General features: G+C 46.4%; 1 long non-coding RNA gene across 2 annotated transcripts; it reads right to left on the bottom strand.

Moving 5' to 3' along the window:
* Positions 1–1,423: 1,423 nt before the first annotated feature.
* On the bottom strand, positions 1,424–23,033 carry LOC129647835 (uncharacterized). 2 transcript variants are annotated; one of them, XR_008712533.1, is made up of 5 exons: positions 22,590–23,033; positions 21,771–21,900; positions 18,555–18,686; positions 2,411–2,701; positions 1,424–1,945 (listed from the first exon to the last, which is right to left on the bottom strand). It is a non-coding gene; the product is annotated as an uncharacterized LOC129647835 (long non-coding RNA). The 2 variants fall into 2 exon arrangements; XR_008712532.1 differs by having other exon boundaries at positions 1,424–2,701.
* Between the last annotated feature and the right edge of the window lie 1,701 nt (positions 23,034–24,734).

The following is a 24,734-nucleotide window of genomic DNA, read 5'->3' as shown; positions in this document are numbered from 1 at the left end:
GGACAACAGAGGATGAGATGGTTGCATGGCATCACCGACTCAATGGATATGAGTTTGAGCAAAGCTCCAGGAGTTGGTGATGGACAGGGAAGCCTGGTATGCTGCAGTCCATGGGGTAGAAAAGAGTCAGACGTGACTGAGCAGCTGAACAACTACAGGCCTACGCAGTCCCTGGCACAAAAATTAGTGGAATTGAGCTAAAATATTTACGTTGGGTTGATTCATAAAGGCTCTAACCGATTCCTAGAGAGCACTTGTTGCCCAAATTCTCAGCCTCTGATGCAGAAATGTGGGAGCTAGGGTTTCCACTAAGATTTGTCACTGAGTCCCTCTTCCTACGGGCTGCCTTTCTTAGGAAGTCTTTAGCCATATAGAGTTCCCTTCACATCATCTGTGCAAATCAGAGCCCAGAGGAGCAGCAACAGGTGGAAGGATCCTATAAACAGAGGCTTGCCACCGAGACATATGGAAACATTTTGTCCCCTCTTACAGCAGACCCTTAGCCACTTGCCCCCCCATATCATTCCATTTTCACATTTTCCACACACCTGCTATGTGCTAAGCACAGTGCTTTTATATAGATTAGTTCACCTCATGAAGAACAGAAATTCCAGATTATCCCTGGGCTGGTGGGAATGGGGAATGATCTTGGGTAAGTCCCTGGCCTGTTTCCAGATCTCTAAAATGAGTGGGTGTGCTATATGATCTCTCAGGATTCTTCCAGTCCAAATTTGCTAAAATGCTCTACAGCTCTGAGATCGAGTTTCTCCTTCCAGAAGAAGCACCAGTAAACCTTTCTTAACCTGAGCTTCTCCATCTGAGAGTGGAGCCTGAGCCCAGGGCTTGAGTGCAGGAGACTTAGTTTTTTGTTTTGTTTTGCTTCATTTCTGAATCAGCTAATGTTGCTAAATTCTTTTTTGTTTGTTTCTATGGGAGTTTAGCTGCTTTACAATGTTGTGCTAGTTTCTGCTGTACAGCAAAGTGAATCAGCTAAACGTATACATATGTCCCCTCTTTGTAGAGGTTCCCTCTACAAAGTAGAGTTCCCTCCTGTGCTATACAGGAGGTTATCATTAGTTATCTATCTTATGCATATTCAAAAGCAAAGACATTACTTTGCCAACAAAGATCCGTCTAGTCAAGGCTATGGTTTTTCCTGTGGTCATGTATGGATGTGAGAGTTGGACTGTGAAGAAGGCTGAGGGCTGAAGAATTGATGCTTTTGAACTGTGGTGTTGGAGAAGACTCTTGAGAGTCCCTTGGACTGCAAGGAGATCCAACCAGTCCATTCTGAAGGAGATGAGCCCTGGGTGTTCTTTGGAAGGAATGATGCTAAAGCTGAAACTCCAGTATTTTGGCCACCTCATGTGAAAAGTTGACTCATTGGAAAAGACTCTGATGCTGGGAGGGATTGGGGGCAGGAGGAGAAGGGGACGACAGAGGATGAGATGGCTGGATGGCATCACTGACTCGATGGACGTGAGTCTGAGTGAACTCTGGGAGTTGGTGATGGACAGGGAGGCCTGGCGTGCTGCAATTCATGGGGTCGCAAAGAGTCGGACACGACTGAGCGACTGATCTGATGCATAGTAGTGTATATGTGTCAAATCTCTATCTCCTAATTCACTCCCTCTTCCCCCACCCTTGCCTTGGGATCCATACATTTGTTCGATACATCTATGTGTCTATTTCTGCTTTGCAAAAAGTTTCATCTGTACCATTTTTCTAGATTCCACATATATGCATTAATATACAATATTTGTCTTCAGGAAGCTTAGTTTTTGAAGTGATCCCAGAAAATAGGAGTGGGGCAATGGGAGGAAGGGAGGGAGGGAGTCTAACACAAAGGTGCGTTGTTGACCTAGTCACCACTCTAGGAAACTGAGGCTCAGTCTCACTGGTATCCTCTAAAGAGCCAGATAGAACGCATTCACAATTCCATGCCCTGGAGGGATGGAAAGAGAGGGATATTTTACATCAGCTCCCATCCCTCTGGTCATGGGTTGTCCCATGGGAGTTAACTTCCTCCCTCTTCCCAGGGTGCACCTTGACAGTGACCAGCAGTTCTGTACAGTAACAACAGAAAAGTCCCAGCAAGAAGCAAGCTTGCAGCTTAGTGGAAGACTGCCAGAGGCTAAACAGTAGGCCAAGAGGATGTACGATTAGGGTTTGCCAGATTTAACAAAAATAGACTATACTCATTTAAATTTGAATTTTCAAATCAACAATGAATGCAATATTTGGGACATGCTTATGCTAAATAAATTACTTGTTATTGATCTGAAATTCAAATTTGACTGAGTGTCTCACATTTTTTATGGCAACCCTGTGTGCAATGCACAGTTGGGAACAGAAGGCAGGCCATGCTAAGCCCCAGCCCTACCTCTCCAGTCTCCTTTAAGGAATTTACCTATCTGCCTTGAAGATCTTTAAATTTCCCATTTCTCCAAACTTCTGATATAGAAGTAGCTAAATTATGAGTGATGACCTGCTCTGTACAAGGCCAGAGAGGTAACAGGGGAAAACGCAGCCAGGTTGGATGAAATGGAACACAAAATTTCTAGTTCTTCGGGGACTCAAAGCCCAGAAAAGGAATCCTGTGCTTGTACTGATAAGACTTCAGGCTGAGCAAATCCAGGCTGGTGCTGGGCTCCCCAACACGTCCCTCCATGGCTGTGAATATCTTCAAGAATGCCAAGACCTACAGGGAATGAAAGAACAGAAACACGAATTTTCATTAATAATGAAGATAAGAATGACAAAAGCCAATATTTTTTCCTGCAAATCCTTTTGTTGTTTTCAAGTAGACAACTCCAAAGTACCAAATTTGATCATCTTAAAAGCGCTCGAGTTAGATGTTTCTTATTTTGAGTTCAGGAATTTAAGTGCTTAAAAAACAATGCCTTTGTAATGTCCTAGAAGGATGGGATGCGCGGGCGGGGGTAGGAAGGAAGCTCAAGAGGGAAGGGATACATGTCTAAATATAGTTGATTCACTTTGTTGGACAGCAGAAACAAACACATTGTAAAGCAATTATACTCCAATAAAAAGTCTTTGATAAAAAAATATTTTAAAATCATAAATAGAAAAAATAATGCTATCTATATCTTTTTTCTTATAGCATCAAAATTTCCAGAACTTTAACAAGTGGTGCTGGGAAAACTGGTCAACCACTTATAAAAGAATGAAACTAGAACACTTTCTAACACCATACACAAAAATAAACTCAAAATGGATTAAAGATCTAAATGTAAGACTAGAAACTATAAAACTCCTAGAGGAGAACATAGGCAAAACACTCTCCGACATAAATCACAGCAGGATCCTCTATAACCCACCTCCCAGAATATTGGAAATAAAAGCAAAAATAAACAAATGGGACCTAATTAAAATTAAAAGCTTCTGCACAACAAAGGAAACTATAAGCAAGGTGAAAAGACAGCCTTCAGAATGGGAGAAAATAATAGCAAATGAAGCAACTGACAAAGAATTAATCTCAAAAATATACAAGTAACTCCTACACCTCAATTCCAGAAAAATAAACGACCCAATCAAAAAATGGGCCAAAGAACTAAATAGACATTTCTCCAAAGAAAACATACAGATGGCTAACAAACACATGGAAAGATGCTCAACATCACTGATTATCAGAGAAATGCAAATCAAAACCACAATAAGGTACCATTTCACACCAGTCAGAATGGCTGCTATCCAAAAGTCTACAAGCAATAAATGCTGGACAGGGTGCGGAAAAAAGGGAACCCTCTTACACTGTTGGTGGGAATGCAAACTAGGACAGCCACTATGGAGAACAGTGTGGAGATTCCTTAAAAAAGTGGAAATAGAACTGCCATATGACCCAGCAATCCCACTGCTGGGCATACACACTGAGGAAACCAGAAGTGAAAGAGACACGTGTACCCCAATGTTCATCGCAGCACTGTTTATAATAACCAGGACATGGAAGCAACCTAGATGTCCATCAGCAGATGAATGGATAAGAAAGCTGTGGTACATATACACAATGGAGTATTACTCAGCCATTAAAAAGACTACATTTGAATCAGTTATAATGAGGTGGATGAAACTGGAGCCTATTATACAGAGTGAAGTAAGCCAGAAATAAAAACACCAATACAGTATACTAACACATATATATGGAATTTAGAAAGATGGTAACGATAACCCTGTATGCGAGACAGCAAAAGAGACACAGATGTATAGAACAGTCTTTTGGACTCTGTGGGAGAGGGCGAGGGTGGGATGATTTGGGAGAATGGCATTGAAATATGTATAATATTATATGTGAAACGAATCGCCAGTCCAGGTTCGATGCATGATACAGGATGCTCGGGGCTGGTGCACTGGGATGACCCAGAGGGATGGTACAGGGAGGGAGGTAGGAGGGGGGCTCAGGATGGGGAACACGTGTACACCTGTGGTGGATTCATGTTGATGTATGGCAAAACCAATATAATATTGTAAAGTAATTAGCCTCCAATTAAAATAAATAAATTTATATTTAAAAATATATATTTTAAAATCATAAATAGCAAAAATAATGCTATCTATATCTTTTTTCTTGTAGCTTCAAAATTTCCAGAACTTTCACCTTGTTCTTTAGTGAGGCCTCATCAGCCCTATGCTTTCAGAAGCCTGCTGTCCTCCTGCCCAGGTTCTTAATCTAACCAGAGTGACAGTTCTACTTGAGTCCCAGGACTTTGTCCCTCATCCCTGGTGAGAATGAAGCTGAATTGTATGGGAGTTGGAACCTTGAATCTGTCTCACACCCAGGACCTCTGGTCAAGAGGCTGCAGCTATACACTCACCTTCATACAGGATCAACCCCATCAGCAGATGTCTGGGCTGTAAGAATTCCAGAGCATGGCTCCTGTTGAGTCTGAGTTTCCAAAAGTGGGATGGAAAGGGCTATGGGATATCTTGGCAAGCCTCCCTATTCCATCAGTAAAGACGCTCCATTCCACAGGTGGAAGGCAACTGGTCTAAGATTCACAACTGCATTTCACCATTTGACAGAATCAAAAGAAGAACTCGATGCTCCTTCCATTAACCCAACAATAGCCTCATCCCACAACCCCATCCTTCCCTCTGATTATACTGCCTCCTTAATATTTGTGTTACTCCATTGTGGCAGGAGCTTGGGTGTTATAACAAACACAGCTCCCCTACATAATCCACAGGGACCAGTTTTCAAAAACTACTGTGGTGAACATTTATTCTTAACCGCACATCAGAGCCTCACGCTGCCCAGGACAATACCATGAACATCTCACTATAGAGGAAATCTGCATTCAAATTCTGGTTCTATCATTTAATAGTCATGTAACTTTGGGAAGGTCACATAATCTTCTAGAAACTTCAGCTCAGTTCAGTTCAGTCACTCAGTCATGTCCGACTATTTGCGACCCCATGAACCACAGCACATCAGGCCTCCCTGTCCATTACCAACTCCTGGAGTTTACTCAAACTCATGTCCATTGAGTCGGTAATGCCATCCAACCATCTCGTCCTCTGTTGTCCCCTTCTCCTCCCACCTTGAATCTTTCCCAGCATCAGGGTCTAGAACCTTACTTGCCTAAAAATGGACAAGTGATCTCTGCCCAACTTATTGTGAGGAGCAAATGACTTCCCTTGTTTCATGCAGTAACCACTAGCCACATGTGGTTCTTTAAGCCAAAATGTAAATAAGATAAAGTAAAAATGCAATTCCTTATCCTCACAAGCCACATTGCATGTGCTCAGTGGCCACATGTGACTAGTAGCTACCATATTGGACAGGACAGATACAGAACATTAATCCATCACAGAAAATGCTATTCCTCAAGGCTCCCAGAGGATACTCAAAACACATGAGCCATGGGGTTCTTCATGGTTTGGTCCCAACCTTCTTGTCCAGGTTCTTCTCCTGTCACACCCAACCATCTTCTCCTTTATATTCTCCACCAAATCACGTGTTCTTCCTGGCTGTTACTTCCACCGTGACTTGCTTCCTGTGGTTTTCTTGTTGAGAATGCCCTCCCTACCCTGGATCCCATGCTTTTCAAAAACTACTGTGGTGAACATTCATTCTTAGCCACACGTCAGAGCCTCATGCTGCCCAGGGCAATAACCATGAACACCTCACTATAGAGGAAATCTGCATTCAAATCCTGGTTCTGATATTTAATAGTCATGTAACTTTGGGCTACTCCTGTCTGCCTAGAAAACCCTGCTCACTCCCAGGCCCAATGCAAAAAGTTCCTCCTTGGGGACAGTGTCCGCCATGCTCGCGGAAGGAATCAATCAATCCTCTTTCTCTAGTTCCTCTACTGATGACCCCACTACAGCATCTCCACCCTGAGACCAACATGTGCTGATCTCTGAAGGCCTTGAGGGCAAAGAATGGGTCTCATTCATCTTTGTGCCCCAGAGCTGGGAAGAGTAGAGATCTTGGTCAATATCGACACCACAGATCTCACTACCACCATGCTCCCTCAGCTCATCGGTTCCCAGTGGTGGCTCAGTCTTAGCTAAACATTGTTCAGGGAAAGGTTTCCCCACAGGCTGCTGGTTCCCTCCAAGCCAGCAATGCTGTGGAGGGAAGCTGGAGGTGGAAGCCAGGGCTCAGGCCGGTCAGTGGCCACGGGGAAGAGGTCAGTTGAAGAAAGGCAGCCCCAAGGGGAAGTGCTGGAGGGAATGATTAAGTGCAGTCCCAGAACACATACACTGACCCTTCTCTCCCAGTGGTATACTCTCTGCCGGCCTCTCTGACAACCAGCGCCTCTGGCTCTCCCTTCCTCCCACTTGGGCTTTCTCCTAGGGCACTGCCCCCACGTGCCTCCCCACAGGCCCTGGGGCCAGCAGAGCCTCCCGCAGCTCAGTGTCCCCTGTGCCTGCTTCAGGATCCCTTCCAAATGAGTACATCTCTACACCACCTCCCCCACCCATGTCTTCTCCCATTTTCTTTTTTTTTTCTTTCCTATAAATGTCACATTCGGTTCAGTCACTCAGGCATGTCAGACTCTTTGCGACCCCATGAATTGCAGCACACCAGGCCTCCCTGTCCATCACCAACTCCCGGAGTTCACTCAGACTCACGTCCATCGAGTCAGTGATGCCATCCAGCCATCTCATCCTCTGTCGTCCCCTTCTCCTCCTGCCCCCAATCCCTCCCAGCATCAGAGTCTTTTCCAATGAGTCAACTCTTCGCATGAGGTGGCCAAAGTATTGGAGTTTCAGCTTTAGCATCATTTCTTCCAAAGAACACCCAGGACTGATCTCCTTTAGGATGGACTGTTTGGATCTCCTTGCAGTCCAAGGGACTCTCAAGAGTCTTCTCCAACACCACAGTTCAAAAGCATCAATTCTTCGGCGCTCAGCTTTCTTCACAGTCCAACTCTCACATCCATACATGACTACTGGAAAAACCATAGCCTCGACTAGATGGACCTTTGTTGGCAAAGTAATGTCTCTGCTTTTGAATATGCTATCTAGGTTGGTCATAAGGATGCTTTAATTTTTTTTAGGTCTTTATTGAATTCGTTACAATAGTGCTTCTGTTTTATGTTTTGGTTTTTTGGCCACAAGGCATGTGGGCTCTTGGCTCTGTGACCAGAGATCAAACCCATACCTCTTGCAGTGGAAGGTGAAGTCTTAACCACTGGACCCCAGGGAAGTCCCCTTTGTGCTCTATTTTTTTTTAATAGGTTATGCAAATCAGCTAAACAAGAGAAACGTATATATGTTAATTAGTGTACCTTGTCTAAGTTCTTAGTCTTCTTTTTTTCTCATACAATTATTTTATTACAATTCTATAAGATACTGTAAACCAAATGCTTTCCAACATTTTGATTTGGGGAAGAATTTTAAAGATACACAATTTTCTTTAAGAAAGAAAGTTGAAATCACAATACATTTTAGACCTCCTACTCCATTAGCTCTTTTTCCATTCTTGGGAAGAAAGTCTTTTCTTTTTTGTTGTTGTTCAGTTTCTAAAGAGCCTCTTGATGAAAGTGAAAGAGGAGAGTGAAAGAGTTGGCTTAAAACTCAACATTCAGAAAACTAAGATCATGGCATCCGGTCCCATCACTTCATGGCAAATAGATGGGTAAATAATGGAAACAGTGACAGACTTTATTTTCTTGGGCTCTAAAATCACTGCAGATGGTGACTGCAGCCATGGAATTAAAAGACGCTTGCTCCTTGGAAGAAAAGCCGTGACCAACCTAGACAGCATATTAAAAAGCAGAGACAAATGTTCATCTAGTCAAAGCTATGATTTTTCCAGTAGTCATGTATGGATGTGAGAGTTGGACTATAAAGAAAGCTGAGTGCTGAAGAATTGATAGCTTTTGAACTGTGGTGTCGGAGAAGACTCTTGAGAGTCCCTTGGACTGAAAGGAGATCCAACCAGTCAATCCTAAAGGAAATCAGTTCCAAATATTCATTGGACGGACTGAAGCTGAACCTCCAATACTTTGGCCACCTGATGCAAAGAACTGACTCATTTGAAAAGACCCTGATGCTGGGAAAGATTGAAGGCAGGAGGAAAAGGGGACGACAGAGGATGAGATGGTTGGATGGCATCACAGATATGATGGACATGAGTTTGAGTAGGCTCTGGGAGTTGGTGATGGACACGAAGCCTAGTGTGCTGCAGTCCATGGGTTCACTAAAAGCTGGACATGACTGATGACTGAACTGAACTGAGTCCTAAAGTTATGTGGGACTCTTTGCGACACCATGGACTGCAGCATGCCAGGCTTTCCTGACCTTTACCATCTCCCAGATCTTGCTCAGATTCATGTCCATTGAGTCAGTGATGCCATCCAACCATCTCATCCTCTGTTGCCCCTTTCTCTGCCTGCCCTCAATCTTTCCCAGCATCAGGATCTTTTCTAATGAGTCGGCTCTTCACATCAGGTGGCCAAAGTCTTGGAATTTCAGCATCAGTCCTTCCAATGAATATTCGAGCTTGATTTTCTTTAGAATTAGCTAGTTTGATCTCCTTGCTGCCCAAGGGACTCTTAAGAGTCTTCTCCAACACCACAATTCAAAAGCATCTTTCTTTTTTTAGGTTACTAACTTTTTAAATTAATTAGTATATACTTTAAAATTTCTTACCTAGGTAACATTAAATTATTGTTTCACATGTACAACATTATATTTCTAGTTCTGTATTACTCTACAATGTCCTCACCACCAAAAATTTCTTCATCTTTCACCGTGTAGCTGATTTCCTCTACTCCTTCATTCTTTGTTCGGTGACCACCCCACCATCCTTCCAGATTCCTGGCTAGAAACCTCCCATCAAACTTGTCCTCCTCCTTCCTTCTCCTCCAAGATCACCTCCTGCCATCAGTCAGAAAGTCCTGCCCATCAGACCCCTGCAGTGGCCTGAACTCTGCCTCTGGACTTAGTGGGCCCCCATGTCTTCTCAGGGGGACCATATCACTGTAACAGCATCCTAACCAGGCTTTCCTTCTCTAATCTGTGGTTCTTTCCATCCATTTTGTCAGAACCATCCTCCTAAAATACAAATTGTTCTCCTCCTGGCCTCTGCCTTCCACCATTGCCCACAGGGCCAAACACAAGCCAATCTCCTTAAACAAATATTCAGATTCCTCCCAGATCTGACTCTCACTTACCTTGGCTGCCTTCCCTTCTCTGGGACACGCCATCCACTTCCTCACCTGTGTGCCTTCTCACTGCCTCCCTCATCCCCAACACCCACCCTACATTTGCACAAGGGCTTCCAAGTTCGGCTCAGACATCAGCCCCTCCGTGTGATCCTGGAGGCAGGCTGCCATTGGGTTCCCACACGACTTGCACACATACGAGCTGAGGGACCTCAGGAAAGTTACCAAATCCCACCATGGCTCATTTTCCTCATCTGTAAAATGGGACCATAGCATTGCCTACCAGTTGTTAGAAGATTGAATGAGCTACTTCATTAAAAGTGTGTAGCATCACACCTAGCACACAGGGCTGTTTTTCTTTCTACCTTTGGTGATGGTGCCTCCCAGGAAGATGTCTCAGACTCTTCAACCACAGATTGCCTGAATCTCAGGTATAAGGCTTAATTATTTGGCTCTGTAATGAAATTGTTTTTGCCGGTGGTTGCCTCACTCAGCAGACTCAGGAATCCAGCCTGGTTGGCTGGTCAACTCCCAAGACTGGCCAGCACACAGTAGACCCCATGAAGCCTCCTGCTCAGATCCTGCCATCCCCCGCGCCCACCCCACCCCCCCCCCCCCGCCACTGACTTCCAATAAAATTCTTTTTATTTATTTTTTCCCCTCTCTGAACTGTTTACTTTTTTTTTAATGGGAGTATAGTTGCATGGGGTCGCTAAGAGTCGGACACGACTGAGTGACTTCACTTTCACTTTTCACTTTCATGTATTGGAGAAGGAAATGGCAACCCACTCCAGTGTTCTTGCTTTGAGAACCCCAGGGACAGGTGGGCTGCCGTCTCTAGCGTCGCACAGAGTAGGACACGACTGAAGCAACTTAGCAGCAGCAGCAGCATAGTTGCTTTACCATGTTGTATTAGCTTCTGCTGTACAACAACGTGGATCAGCTATATGTATACATATATGCACTCATCTCACACGCTAGTAAAGTAATGCTCAAAATTCTCCAAGCCAGGCTTCAGCAATACATGAACCGTGAACTTCCTGATGTTCAAGCTGGTTTTAGAAAAGGCAGAGGAACCAGAGATCAAATTGCCAACATCCGCTGGATCCTCGAAAAAGCAAGAGAGTTCCAGAAAAACATCTACTTCTGCTTTATTGACTATGCCAAAGCCTTTGACTGTGTGGACCACAATAAACTGTGGACAATTCTGAAAGAGATGGGAATACCAGAGCACCTGACCTGCCTCTTGAGAAACCTATATGCAGGTCAGGAAGCAACAGTTAGAACTGGACATGGAATAACAGACTGGTTCCAAATAAGAAAAGGAATACATCAAGGCTATATATTGTCACCCTGCTTATTTAACATATGCAGAGTACATCATGAGAAACGCTGAGCTGGAAGAAGCACAAGCTGGAATCAAGATTCCCGGGAGAAATATCAATAACCTCAGATATGCAGATGACACCACCCTTATGGCAGAAAGTGAAGAGGAACTACAAAGCCTCTTGATGAAAGTGAAAGAGGAGAGTGAAAAAGTTGGCTTAAAGCTCAACATTCAGAAAATGAAGATCATGGCATCCGGTCCCATCACTTCATGGGAAATAGATGGGGAAACAGTGGAAACAGTGTCAAACTTTATTTTGGGGGGCTCCAAAATCACTGCAGATTGTGACTGCAGCCATGAAATTAGAAGACGCTTACTCCTTGGAAGGAAAGTTAGGACCAACCTGGATAGCATATTGAAAAGCAGAGACATTACTTTGCCAACAAAGGTCTGTCTAGTCAAGGTTATGGTTTTTCCAGTGGTCATGTATGGATGTGAGAGTTGGACTATAAAGAAAGCTGAGCGCCGAAAAATGTATGCTTTTGAACTGTGGTGTTGGAGAAGACTCTTGAGAGTCCCTTGGACTGCAAGGAGATCCAACCAGTCCATTCTGAAGGAGATCAGCCCTGGGATTTCTTTGGAGGGAATGATGCTGAAGCTGAAACTCCAGTACTTTGGCCACCTCATGCAAAGAATTGACTCATTGGAAAAGACTCTGATGCTGGGAGAGATTGGGGGCAGGAGGAGAAGGGGACGACAGAGGATGAGATGGCTGGATGGCATCACTGACTTGATGCACTTGAGTTTGGGTGAACTCCGGGAGTTGGTGATGGACAGGGAGGCCTGGCGTGCTTCGATTCATGGGGTCACAAAGAGTCAGACACGACTGAGCGACTGAACTTAACTGAACTGAACTGATCCCCTCCCTTCAGAGCCTCCCTCTCATGCCCGCATCCCACCCCTCTAAGTCATCACAGAGTACTGAGCTAAGCTCCCTGTGCTCTGCAGCAGTTTCCCGCTAGTTACCTATTTTACACATGGTACTGTATGTACACAGTGCTATTCTAATTCCTCCCACCCTCCCTTTCCCCTGCTGGGTCCACGGTCCGTTCTCTACGTCTGCATCTCCATTCTGGCCCTGTAAATATGTTCATCAATACCATTTTTCTAGAATCCATGTATATGCGCTAATATAAAATATTCAAAGGTCTTTATAATTATGACTCCACAGGAATCACTTGTGAGATTGTGGGGAATGGAGAAGGTGTTTCTGTGACAATGTGTGAGAGTGGGTGAGCAAGCCTGTGTGAGTCTGCTTGAAAACGTGTGTGAGCGAGAGTATGTAGGGAAGGGAGTGTGTGTGTCTGTGTTTGAATGAGTGGATGAGAATGTATGTGTGAGTGTGTGTTGGACCAGGCTGCTTTCCAGTACAAATCCTGTTGTTTTCCTGTCCCTTCAGCTATCCCTAGGGTCAAAATTTCCATATGTCTGTCAGCAGTCAAAACATAACCATGCAGAGCTACAAAAGACTCGGCAACTTATTTCTACTGCTCGTATCCTACACAGCAGAGAATGTACAGGGCTGAAAGGAACAAGACACCAGGGCCCCTGAGGGATGTACCCCGGTGCATGGAGGGTACAAATAACATCCCTTCAGCTCCAGGTGGCTTGTCTGGTTGGCAGTCAGAGAAGTTTGTTCGGCTTGTACAATAAGATTAGAAAATATCTATTGAGCACACTTTATGTGTTGGGCATTTTACTGATCAGCAACAGATCAACTCTCAGAAGTAGTTACTCTCACAACTCTCAGAAGTAGTTACTCTCATTTCCAGTTTAAAAAAAAAAAAAAAAAAACTAAGGCACAGAGAGTTTAAATATCAATAGCCTGCCCAGAGCCACACAGCTAGTAAGTGAGGGAGCCTTGATTCAACCCAAGAAATGCAACAATCATGCTCGTGTGTGTAACTACCACACTTACTGCCAGAAGTGGCTGTTTCAGGGCTCTATCCCACGCCCCGTGCTGCTGAGATCTGAGATAAAGAATGTGTGCAGCGGGGGAGAAGGGGGCCTCGGTAACCAGAACATGAACACCGGGCAACTTGGGCAGATGCTGGAAAGAACAGAAGAATGGGAGCCAAGGAGAAGTCTCGTGATTCCCAAGCATTCAAACATGGAGGTCTCTGAAAAGCGCCCTGGCTGAATCAGAGCCGTGTGTAAGTGACCCTGTCTGAAGGATCAGCCTGACACCAGGGGAGTGCCAGTTGGACTGTAGGCAGCAGCAATTTGTTCCTGGTTGAAGCCAAGCCACTTGGAGTTGTGGGATCAGCAGATGTCAAGGTAGGGTGGGGCTGAAGAAGCCCAAGCTAGCAACCAACCTGTTACGGGGTAACTAGCGCTGTCCCGGGGCCGCAGCCGTGGCTCTCAAAACGAGGCTCCAGGGCCACGATGCAGGAACCCCCCAGAGAGCTCACCAAATTGCAGATTTGAGGGCCCCACCCTAGTCAACTACACGCTCTGGGACCTGACCTTGAAATCTGCATTTTTCACAAGCTCCTCTAGTAATTCCAATTTTCTCTCAACTTGGAGAACCACCAACATGCAGAAATGCACAGCCAGCTGTCTTAGATTCAGTTCCCCAGAAGCAGATCTGAGAGGAGGGATCTTACACAGTGATCTTACACACTTTATTATGAAAGTGCTCCCCAAAAGGGCTGATAAGAAAATGTGGAAGCAGAGCAAAAAGGGAGGAACTCAGGAAGGATGTAAAGTCCAGCAGAGGGTGGCTTCCAAACAGTCTCCCAGGGCCTCAGGAAGGTAAGTCCTGTCTCCAGGGTCAGCCACCCCAAGTCCTTTGAGTATCTGGATCTTAATCACATCAAAGGTATGCTTTTTCCAGTAGTCATGTGAGAGCTGGATCATAAAGAATGCTAAGCAGTGAAGAACTGATGCTTTTGAACTGTGATGTTGGAGAAGACTCTTGAGAGTCCCTTGGACCACAAGGAGATCAAATCAGTCAATCCTAAAGGAAATCAACCCTGAATATTCATTGGAAGGACTGATGCTGAAGCTGAAGCTCCAATACTTTGGCCAACTAATACAAAGAGCTGACTCATTGGGGAAAAAACCCTAATGCTGGGAAAGATTAAGGGCAGGAGGAGACGGGGACGACAGAGGATGAGATGATTGGATGACGTCATTGACTCAGTGGACATGAGTTTGACCAAACTCTGGGAGACAGTGAAGGATAGGGAAGTCTGGAGTGTTGCAGTCCATGGGGTCACAAAGAGTTGGACAATACTGAGCAACTAAACAACAACACTGTTAATTTTTTAGTCAAAACTGGGCTTTTTTACTGGTGCCTTGTTTATCAGCATGAAGAATAATGGAAATGGGTTCTTTCTTCGAAATTAGAAAAACAATTTGTAGATTGGCTAAAATATGTTAGAAATGCTCACACCTCACGAAAAGAGGGTGTAAGAACCAGCCTCTGGTGCCTGGTAAAGGGCATGGACTTTGATAAATACATGAAGGCAGTAAAAGTTGGTAACACCTCTGTCAAAAACAGGGGCAATGGCCAAAACCCAGATTGTGTCATCTCTTCTGATGACAAAGGCCTCCAGTAAAGGCTGAGAGCACTTTGAAAACAACACTGTTTTCTTGGAACCTGGAAGAGAGAGTTGAAGAAACTGCAGCTGATGGCAGAAAAACTCAGATCTGTAACTTTACAATTGGTACATTGGTCCAACACCAGGAACAGAAGGAGAAAGGAAAGCATAATGACAAGAAAAGCGAGAGATGGAAAATTAGTGGGTGCAGCGTATGAGGAAAAATGACACCTGTGTTCAGATATACAAAAAAGCAGAATAAAAATGTCATCACCATGTTTGATGACAATTAGCTTTGAGATGATAAGCAAGTTCTGTCTATATCTCCATATGCTTTTTTTCCTTTTCCTCACTGCATTCAATTATTTTTATCACAAACATTTTACATGCCACTATTTCAAAGTATTCCTTTAATTAGGATCAACCCTTTGGTTAGTAAATAAATGTGGTTTTTCTTTCTTTTTTTCCTTTAACCATGTGGCATGTATAATCTTTAGTTCCCCAACCAGAGACTGAACCCACGCCCCATGCTTTGGAAGCACAGAGTCTTAACCCCTGGACTGCCAGGGAAGTCTCATAAATGTGATTTTACTTTAAAATGAAAAGAATTCAAGCAGGAGGCTAATTTCCAACAGAACTTCTAGCTATTATCCCACCAGAGAAGATGTGCAGTTGTAAGCTTGAAGGACTGTGCAAAATTCTAAAATCTATAACTTCTCCCACATCCAGTAAAACAAACATACCGGCAGGTAGGGTAGGAGGTGATGGGTTTACCTTTGATGACAGGGGGGAAATTGGCTAACGCCAGTCTTTGTTGGGGGAGAGGGAGGAGCAGAGGAAGGAATGGAATGGAAGAGGACAGCTCCCCCAGAGAGAGAAGGGGGAAGCTACTCTGACAAATCCAAGCAGGACTGGCCATCACCTGTGCCGCGGCCCAAAGCCAGGCCTTGGGCTAGGTCTTTCCCTTACATGATCCCATTTAGCTTTCCTAACAAAGGCTGTATCTAGTTTTTCTCTTACAGATAAGGAAACTGAAACCCAGAGGGGTTCAGTGATCTACCCAGGTCGGTTGGAAAGTAGCAGAGTCCTGGAAGTGATTGGCATCAGAAATGTTCCAGACCCAAGGGGGATGTGGCATAAGACACGTTTCAGGCTCCAGAGGGAGCAGGAGAAGCCTAGGACCTGAGCAGGGCAGTGGAAGTGGGGAGCAGAATGATGGGGAGAGAGGTAAGCCTGGCTGCTTCAGGCAACCCTCTCTTTGGAGAAGTCCTCTAGACACACACCAACAGTTATTAATCAACCCCTCTGTTCTGGCTGTTAGATTAATACACTCTCAGCTCACTTAGACTCTGATGAGGGGAAGGAAAAAGAAAAAAAAAAAAAAAGCTTTGTCAGTGAGTATCCAATTACAAAGTTAAGACACAGAAAATCTTGGAGCCAGAACCTGCAAGCTCAGCAGTCTCTAAGTTCAGTTTGCTTCAGATTCTGATGCTTGAAAAAGCAGGGGGTCCCTGCAAGCTTCATTCTCTTTCTTTCCTCTCCCCTTCTCTGCTTCCCGCCTTCCTTCCCCGTCCTCTTCTCCTGCCTTGTATTCGTGCAGGCAGCAAAGACTGCTGAGACTCTCTGTCAGACACACTAAGGACAAACAATTTCCCAAGCATCTTCCTTTTCGTTGTCTCCTCTGACCCTGAAGTGTGAGGTGTCATCATCCCCATTTAAATGAAGAGGACACCGAGGTTCCACAGCTGGTCACTGGTCACGTGTGGACTTGAACTCAGGATTCTCTTAGTCGAAACTCCTTGGTTTTCATTGTTTTTCCCATACGCTAGAGATTTGCCCTCACATTTGCTCAGAGGGTAAAGCGTCTGCCTGCAATGCAGGAGACCTGGGTTCGATCCCTGGGTCAGGAAGATCCCCTGGAGAAGGAAATAGCAACCCACTCCAGTACTCTTGCCTGGAAAATCCCATGGACAGAGAAGCCTGGTAGACTACAGTCCATGGGATCGCAAAGAGTCGGACACAACTGAGCGACTTCACTTTTCCATTCTGAGGCAGCTGTTGAACAAACTCAGCCAACTCCATGAGCTCCACCTCCACCCCTGCCCAGGTTGCCAGCAGGGAAGGGACAGGCAGGGACAGTTAAAAAAAAAAAAAAAAAAGCTGCTTGGCAGGCAGTGCTGAGTGTCCCAGGTCATGAGCCATGCCAGTGTTGGGCTCTAAGATGAGCCCAAGTGGCAGGGGAACAAGAAACCAAAGGAAAGAACATGTGAGCCATCTTCAAATCTCATACTTGAGAGGTGTGAACACTGAGAACCAGAACACAATGTCTACCTGCTCCAGAGGGGCGCCCAGGACCAAAGGGCTGGAGATGGCCAGAGGAAGCAGATGGAGGGGAAAGAATGGGAGAGGGAAAGGGAAGACTGGAAGGTGGAGGTGGAGGGAGCCTGCCCCCATAGGATGGGGGTGTGGAATGGAAGGACCGCTCACTGAAGGACCAGTAGGATGAGCCTGGTTTGCAGACTTTCAGCAGGGAGGGTTCACTACCTCCGCCTTCTTGCAGGGAGTCCTGAATGGGCAGAGAGGTCCCTCCCCCTGCCTGGAGGGCTGAGAGGATGGAGATGGGAGGGAAGACAAGGCTAACCTCAGAGGGGAGCCCTGGGATGGGTGCAAGGCAAGAAATAACCTGGCCTGAAATGCATTTGGCAGCAGAATCTAGAAATTTCACCTGACCCAGAGCTCTACCACATGTTCTTTTCTGTCTCTGTGATGACAAAGATAGAGAGAGAGGAAAACAAACCCAAGAAACAGGCAGAACTCCTTTCTCACCTCTCTTGACTGGTGAGGAGACAGGGGGTTTGGACAGAGTCTAGGAGGAAGTCCCATATGGAGCTCAAAGATTCACCCTGGATTCAAGAAGGTCACCCCGGCCACCTGGGCAGGAGCTGGCAGCCAGCCCCACCTCTCCCCACTCCCACCCCCTGGCGAGGTATATGATCAGGATAAGCTGCCCCCGAGGTAGACGCCAGCACAGGTCACCCAGTCTTTGGAAGCAACAGCCCATCCCCTTATCTCCGCAGCTGTTGGGCAGCCTAGCAGGCACAGGCTCTGGTTACAGGGTATAAACAGCCACAGAATCAGCTGGCTTTAGTCTGACCTCTGCCCTGGGCTTCTGCCTTAGGGGAGAGGGGTGGGGGAAGGGCAGCAGAGGGGGGATACTCAAAGTGGACCGCCTCCCTCTCAGTTCTCCACCTCCTCTTCCCCCCTGCACTCCTTTGAATTCTCTCCAGAAGCTGCAGTTCCTCCTTTCCCAGGGTAGTCATGTGTGCAGGTTCCAGCAACCTCAATGTGGGCTGTGATGCACGTGAGCAGCCCATCTCACAAGTCTGTCAGATCACAATTGTGTTGCTTTTGGACAAAGGCCATCCCATTCATTGCCTTGTGCAGACACACACAGCCCATCTCCTTTGAGCAAGAGATAACGCATCTTCCTTCAGACCTTCATCCCGGGGGATTGGAAGTTTGTATCTTTTTGGCTCTGTGGCCCCCTGCTGCACCCAAGATGGGTCCTGTATCTTTGGAGTGTTTCCCCGAGAACTGCAGATGGTCCGAGTATGTGCACAGAGTGAGCATCCAAGCTTAACTGCAAACCCAATCCAAGGGGCCTCACTGTCTCTGGAAGAGAATCCAGAAATTCAAGGCTGGTTTTCTTACCAAGGGCCTTCCCATAAGCTTCAGAACCAAGACTGCTGGGCTGGGCTCTTCTGCCTGGCAGCTGAGTTGTTCGGAGAACAGATGACATCGGGGGAGCCCTGCCAGGTGTGTGGATTACTCCAAAGAGAGCAGAAGAAACAAACCACTGACAGCCTAGTGTTAATCCAAGCAGGGCGACCAGCTAGCAAAGGGCAGAGGCCTGACTCAGCCCCTGTTCCACCTCCAGGTTTCTATCTGGCAGGCTCGTGGAATTTCTCTCCAGCTCTTACTTACCAATTATTGTAGATTCATTCTCCATTGGTCTCAGAGGGCTAGGGTGCTGCTCATCCATGGCTGTGGGATCTTGAGAATCTTCACTTCTCCACAAGATTGTTTCTTCCCATAAAGTGCAGGGGTCTGATCAAACTGAAGGGAAGTGCTAGTCACTCAATTGTGTCTCTTTGGGACCCCGTGGACTATAGCCTGCCAGGCTCCTCTATCCGTGGGATTCTCCAGGCAAGAATATTGGAGTGAGTAGCCACTCCTTCTCCAGGGGATCTTCCTGACACAGGGATCAAACCCAGGTCTCCCACACTGCAGGCAGATTCTTTGCCATCTGAACCACCAAGGAAGTCCCTCTGATCAATCTAGAAGTGTCTAATCAATCTATATGTGCCAATCAATCTGTATGTGCTAATCAATCCACACTTACCAATCACGGCAGCCTTTCTTATTTTGATCATGTAAAAAAAACAAGTGACTAAAAGAGCAGGGGGCCTTTAGAAACTGGGGGAAGGTGAAAAAAAAGGAAAATACTCTCAGAGGGAGAGATTAGAAAAAAGAAGAGGCAGGGGACAGAGGGTGGACTTCAAAAGACTGAGCTGCAAAATCTGAAGCAGGCTCCTTGTTTTTCCAACATGACCGGGCCAGGCAAAACTGTGTGGTTTAGTTATGCAGCTACTGTGGTCCTCTGCTTTCTGTCATTTATGAAGGCAGCTTGTGTAGATCTGGGAGGAGGTGTGTGTGTATGTGTTTTAAGTTGACTGACTTGAAACTTCCTTCATGGAAGAAGAAATTTCCTTCTCTTTAACAGTATTTATGGATCATGCTAGTGCTAAGTTGCTTCAGTCATGTGACCCTATAGACCATAGTCCGCCAGCCTCCTCTATCCAAGGGATTCTTCAGGCATGAATACTGGAGTGGGCTGCCATCCCCTCCTCCAAGGGATCTTCCCCTTACTGATCATATACACAATTAAAAAAAAAACTATGTGCCACAAAGAAACCCTATGTACAGCAATAAATACCCAGGCTGAGGGGCCCCACCCTAGTGCCACCCCTCCTGGACAATAGCTTAGCAATAAGTCCTGCACACAGCAGAGAGAGGCACCAAAGATAATGCCCTGCCCAGAGGTCAGAGCCCTTGCCCACCCTACACAAGATGCTGGGCTTCACCGTGCATCACACTCCAACTCCTCCTCACTTAGATCTTTAACAACCCGTTTGCAGACACACATCCGAACACACACATCTGCTAAGTCACTTCAGTCGTGTCCGACTCTGTGTAACCCCAGAGACAGCAGCCCACCAGCCTCCCCCGTCCCTGGGATTCTCCAGGCAAAAACACTGGAGTGGGTTGCCATTGCCTTCTCCAATGCATGAAAGTGAAAAGTAAAAGTGAAGTAGCTCAGTCGTGTCCAACTCCTAGCGACCTCATGGACTGCAGCCCACCAGGCTCCTCCATCCATGGGATTTGCCAGGCAAGAGTACTGGAGTGGGTTGCCATTGCCTTCTCCAGAACACACACATATACACACACAATGGCTTACGAAACATATGTTGAAAGAAGACAGTTACAGATTTCAGAAACTGTTCATCTCTTTAGCGATGATTACATTCCTGATATGCAAGGATCTAGGTTAAAATTAGGCCAGTTACACAAATTCGTCTGCTAGAGCAGAGAAAACTTGATCCAGAGCTGTTTAGCCATTTAATCAAAGAGCGAAACTATTTTTAAAATAGCTCTGAATGACGCTTTTTCTTTTCTACACTTGGACAGTCAGGCACACGGCCTTGGCATCGAAACATTCTTGAGATCCAAGCTGGGGTGAGGCCTGGAGCTAAAAAGACCTTCAAGTACTTCCAGTCCTTTCCCTGCTCCTGGAAGGTTTTTAAGGGAAAAAGAAGAAAGAGAAAAAGAAACATCCACAGGTTTTGATAAGCACTCTCTGTACTTGCATTTGTCTCTTTCGCCTTGGTTGGCCAAAGAGTCTGCTAAAAATATAATGAAGGAAGGGGGGCAGGCAGTGCTGGGAGGAGAGAATTAGAAACTAACCCTGTTCAAGTCTGACTGCTCCCCCCACACACTTACCACAACGCTGAAGCTTATCTGCCCCTCTTCACCGCCCACTTTTGGCACTTGACTGGAGTAAGTTATTGTTTAATTAAAGAGGAAAGTACTCTCATTTCTGTTCTTTCTGTGAAGTTCAAAAGTCTCCATGACTGAGAACAGCTCTCCAGTTCTACTTGTGTCTGTATTGAGATCGTGCCTCCTGGGCAAGACTGGCCCATTGTGTGGATACCAGAACCCACCGGATCCCAGAGGTAGACCAACATCCATCTCAGAGACTTCCCGAGGGCTGGCCAGCCAGGAATAGCCAAGGGGCCTGTTCCTCAGCCTCCAGGGTCTGATCAGCCATGTCCAGGCTGAGCCCAGAAGGAGGAGGAGGTGGCGGGGAGGGAACCCAGCAGGGGCAGCCGGTAGCCGAATGGTTAGCTCACCGGCTTCCTTGGAGCGCTCTCTCTCTTTAGCGCCTTCCTTTCAGCCAAACCCAAAGGTTACTGGAGCAGGCTGGGCCTGCTCAGGCTAGGAGAGCTGAGTCATCCTCGGGACAGGACGGCAGCAGCTATAAATTATCCTGTGTTTAAGGATGGCTTTCTCAAACCCTGGCTTTGGGTTTGGAGTCTTTATTTATATCTCTTGCAGGAATATTTTTCAAACTCATGACTGCACTCTGTATTGCTCTGGGGACACTCCAAGCACCTGGTCTCCTCTATAATGAGCCCTGCAGGCGACAGGTCCCCAGAGGCCCTGGGCCTGGACTCCTTGTCGGCTCACACTCAACGCCCACGCGTACATCCCCTCGCTGCTAGGCCAGGGCCTCATCTCGTGCGTGGAAGTGTGTCCATGTCTGCTGGCCCAGCATCACATGCAGGCACACAGATACACTCAGTGGCATACACACACATACACGCACACGTGCAAGCACACACACACTCCAAACACAAACTACTATGAACCCTCTAGTTCTCCCTACATGTTAGAGACACTCTCTGCTCACAGTGAAACATGCACCACGCAAGAATTATTCTGCAGGCTGCAGGACCCTGCAGGGGTGGGACACCCACCCCCCTGACTCAGAGAAGGGCATTTGGCAAGTGACTGACAAATGTGTATTTCCTTAAGCAACTGGGCTCTTTGTTGTGGTAGTGGTTGTAGCTTGTGCCTTACTTGGTGCATAAGGAAGTGTCCCAGACCAGAGTCTGCCACGCAGTTCGCAGGCTTGAAAACAATTCCTTAGACCAAAGGCTCACACGTCAGAATCCAGGAGCCTGTAGACAGATGTTCCCTCTTGGAGCATCTGCAGGAGCGAGGCAAGCTTTGTTAAGAAGAATTAGGAGAGGGAGCCAGGTTGTCTCTCCTGCTAATAAATCTGAATTCCTTTAATCCCTCTGTAGCCATCACCCCGCCCCCCTCACCCTCCCCTCCCTAGCCTTTTGTTTTTCTTTCCTGTTCTGTAATTAGATAATTTTGTGTAGTTTGGTAAATCACTGGTTGTTATTTATTTCCCTTGGTTTATTTACCATTATTTGTTCTTTTCAAAGTCTCTTCAAGATAGAGAGAACCTCATTCTTCCCGTGGTTCTGAGGCACAGAAAAGGCAAAAGATTCAGCCTGGGGCCACAGAGCTTGGTGGCTGTGATGGATCCAACCCTATACCCAGACCCTGCCTGGCAACTTTCAGCTAAGAAGATGAGCCCAGGACACGCATGTCTGTCCTCTGAGCCCTGGGCCCCCCTCATCTAAATGGCAGACCCTCTGCCACCTTTCTGTAAGCAGAACTCCTGGGGCTTTGAGCCTAAATCTTATGAGGTTGTCCTCATCTGTCAGTAGAAGAAATGATTTGGAGGCTAAAAGGGGCAATAGTGACCCTATTGTTGATTGAACCACAATGCCAGAAATGTACGAAAACGTCACAGTCCTTAGGTGACATAGTAGTTCCCCGAGTCCCTCCCTCTCCCCATTCTGTTTCCCCACCCCTCTTAAGCACCTGCTGTTCACACATCTTTCATCCTCTTATCTCGCTATCATCTCTAGCTATCTTCCAAGCATGGACAGATGCAAGGAATCACTTCTTCACCCCCAGGGCCTCCAGCCGTCTTTGTCCCATTACTTAAACATCACTAGAATTTCCACTTCTTCTGGCCACTTTTGCCAGATGAATGTTGTCGTTCTCTAACTTCACAAAGCACGAACTCTTGCCACATTCAGCTCATACACATGTGTGGACCTTATCCTTCCAGGTCTGTTCAAAGGTTACCATTCAGTTGTGTTTTGCCCGCAGTTGTATGTGTTCTGGGTGGCTTCCAGCTGCTCTTCCAGAGCCTCTCTCCCGCCTGCTCCACCCTGCTCTGAGTCTCTGGAGGCTGACCCCAATGGACCATATCAAGGGGTCTCCATTGTGCTTTTCCTCTGGATTGGGCCAGGGGGAGGCACTATCTGGAGGTCAAAGAGAATGAAGAAAGTGAGAACCCAGCCCCTCCACTCCCTCCTTGCCACACTCTCTCAGGTTGACCCAGCTTCTCTGCAGAAGAAGCAACACAGTCTTCCCCGTAGAGGAGAGGACTGTATTCATTCCCTGGGGCTGCTATAACAAATCACTACAAACTTGGTGGCTTAAAGCAGCAGAAACTTGCCCTCTCACAGTGCTGGAGGTCAGAAGTCTGGAACCAAAGTGTCGGCAGGGCCACGCTCCCTGGGGATCCTCCTAGGGGGATCTGTGCTCTGCCTCTCAGACTCCAGCGCTGTCAGGACCCATGTGGCCCCATCACTCATCTCTGCCTCCGTGGTCACATGGCCTCCCCCTTTCCCCTGTCTTCTCCTTTGCTGTCTGTCTTGAACTCCCTCGGCTCTTCCTTTATAAGGACACATCATTGGATTTAGGGCCCACATGGATAATCCAGGATTATCATCTCAAAATCTTTAAATAGATTTGTAAAGACTCTTTTCCCAAATAAAGTAACATCTACAGATTCCAGGGATTAGGGTGTGGATTTATCTTTTGGGGGCCACCACTCACCCCATGACAACTATCCTCTCTGGGTTCTAGCTGTAGTTCTCTCCAGAACTACCTGGAGGGCCCCTTAAAACCCACAGGCCTGGGCCACATCCCCAGAATTCAGTGGGTCTGGGTGAGACTCAAGAATTTGTATTTTTGACAAGTTCCCAAAGGAAGCTGAAACTCCTAGTCTGGAGACCATAGTTTGAAAACCACTGGCTTACACAATAAAGAAAATGTCCTCTCATAAGCAAAACGTCCTTGGAGAGGGTGGTCCAAGGTCAGTTGACACGCTGGCTCGATCAGGTCCTTTAGGACCTGGCTGTACCCTGCTCTGTCTTCCTCAGCATCTCAGCCTCAGTCTTGACTTGGTCCTCACAGCTGCAACCTGATCCAGCAGCTCCAGGTATCCTCTGAAGACCAGTGGGTGGCCTGTAAAAGAGATCACCCTTCTTTAGGATGAGAACCTTTCTCTGAAGTCTTCCAGTTACTGTTGCCTTATACCACCTTGGCCAGAATTACATCTAAACCAAACACTGCCAATTGGGACAGAACAACAGTAATTAGGTTATACTAATTTGCCTTTCAAAAGAAGAGTAAACAGCAAAGACACTAATGGGTTCTGCAGACTATGGAAAAAGAGTATATATCTCCTAAAGTTTTGTACCTGTGGGAGCACTTATTGGTTGTAATCTGTTCAGAAAAAGTTTTCATCTTCCTTCTTCTGGTGCCAGAACCTAAAGTCCTATGTAGAGCTAGGGGGACAAGTCCAAGGGCCCAAAGCCTAGCACCCATGTTCAGACAACGCTGGTTTATAACCCAAGTAGGAAAACTCATAACCCTTCACTAGGACTGAACTACAATACCCTCTTTCTGCGAAGCTGCTAAGTAGGGACTGCTAGTCATCACATACCTACCAGAGGAAAGCCTCTCGGAAGGGTCAAAACTAACTAGCAGTTGAAGAAAAGCACAAAGAAGTGGAGATGGGCAAACAGTGATGAAGAGGGGGCCTGATTTTGATGCCAAAAACTCAGCCTGTGTGCGCGAATCAAATCTTAGAGACAGAGTTTTGGGTGAAGTGGAAAAGAGCTTCATTCCTTTGCCAGACAAAGGGGGACACAGCAGACTCCTGCCTCG

The sequence above is a fragment of the Bubalus kerabau genome, chromosome 3, assembly GCF_029407905.1.
Source record: "Bubalus kerabau isolate K-KA32 ecotype Philippines breed swamp buffalo chromosome 3, PCC_UOA_SB_1v2, whole genome shotgun sequence".
Classification (NCBI taxonomy): domain Eukaryota; kingdom Metazoa; phylum Chordata; class Mammalia; order Artiodactyla; family Bovidae; genus Bubalus; species Bubalus kerabau.
This window is presented reverse-complemented; position numbering and strand designations above follow the sequence as displayed.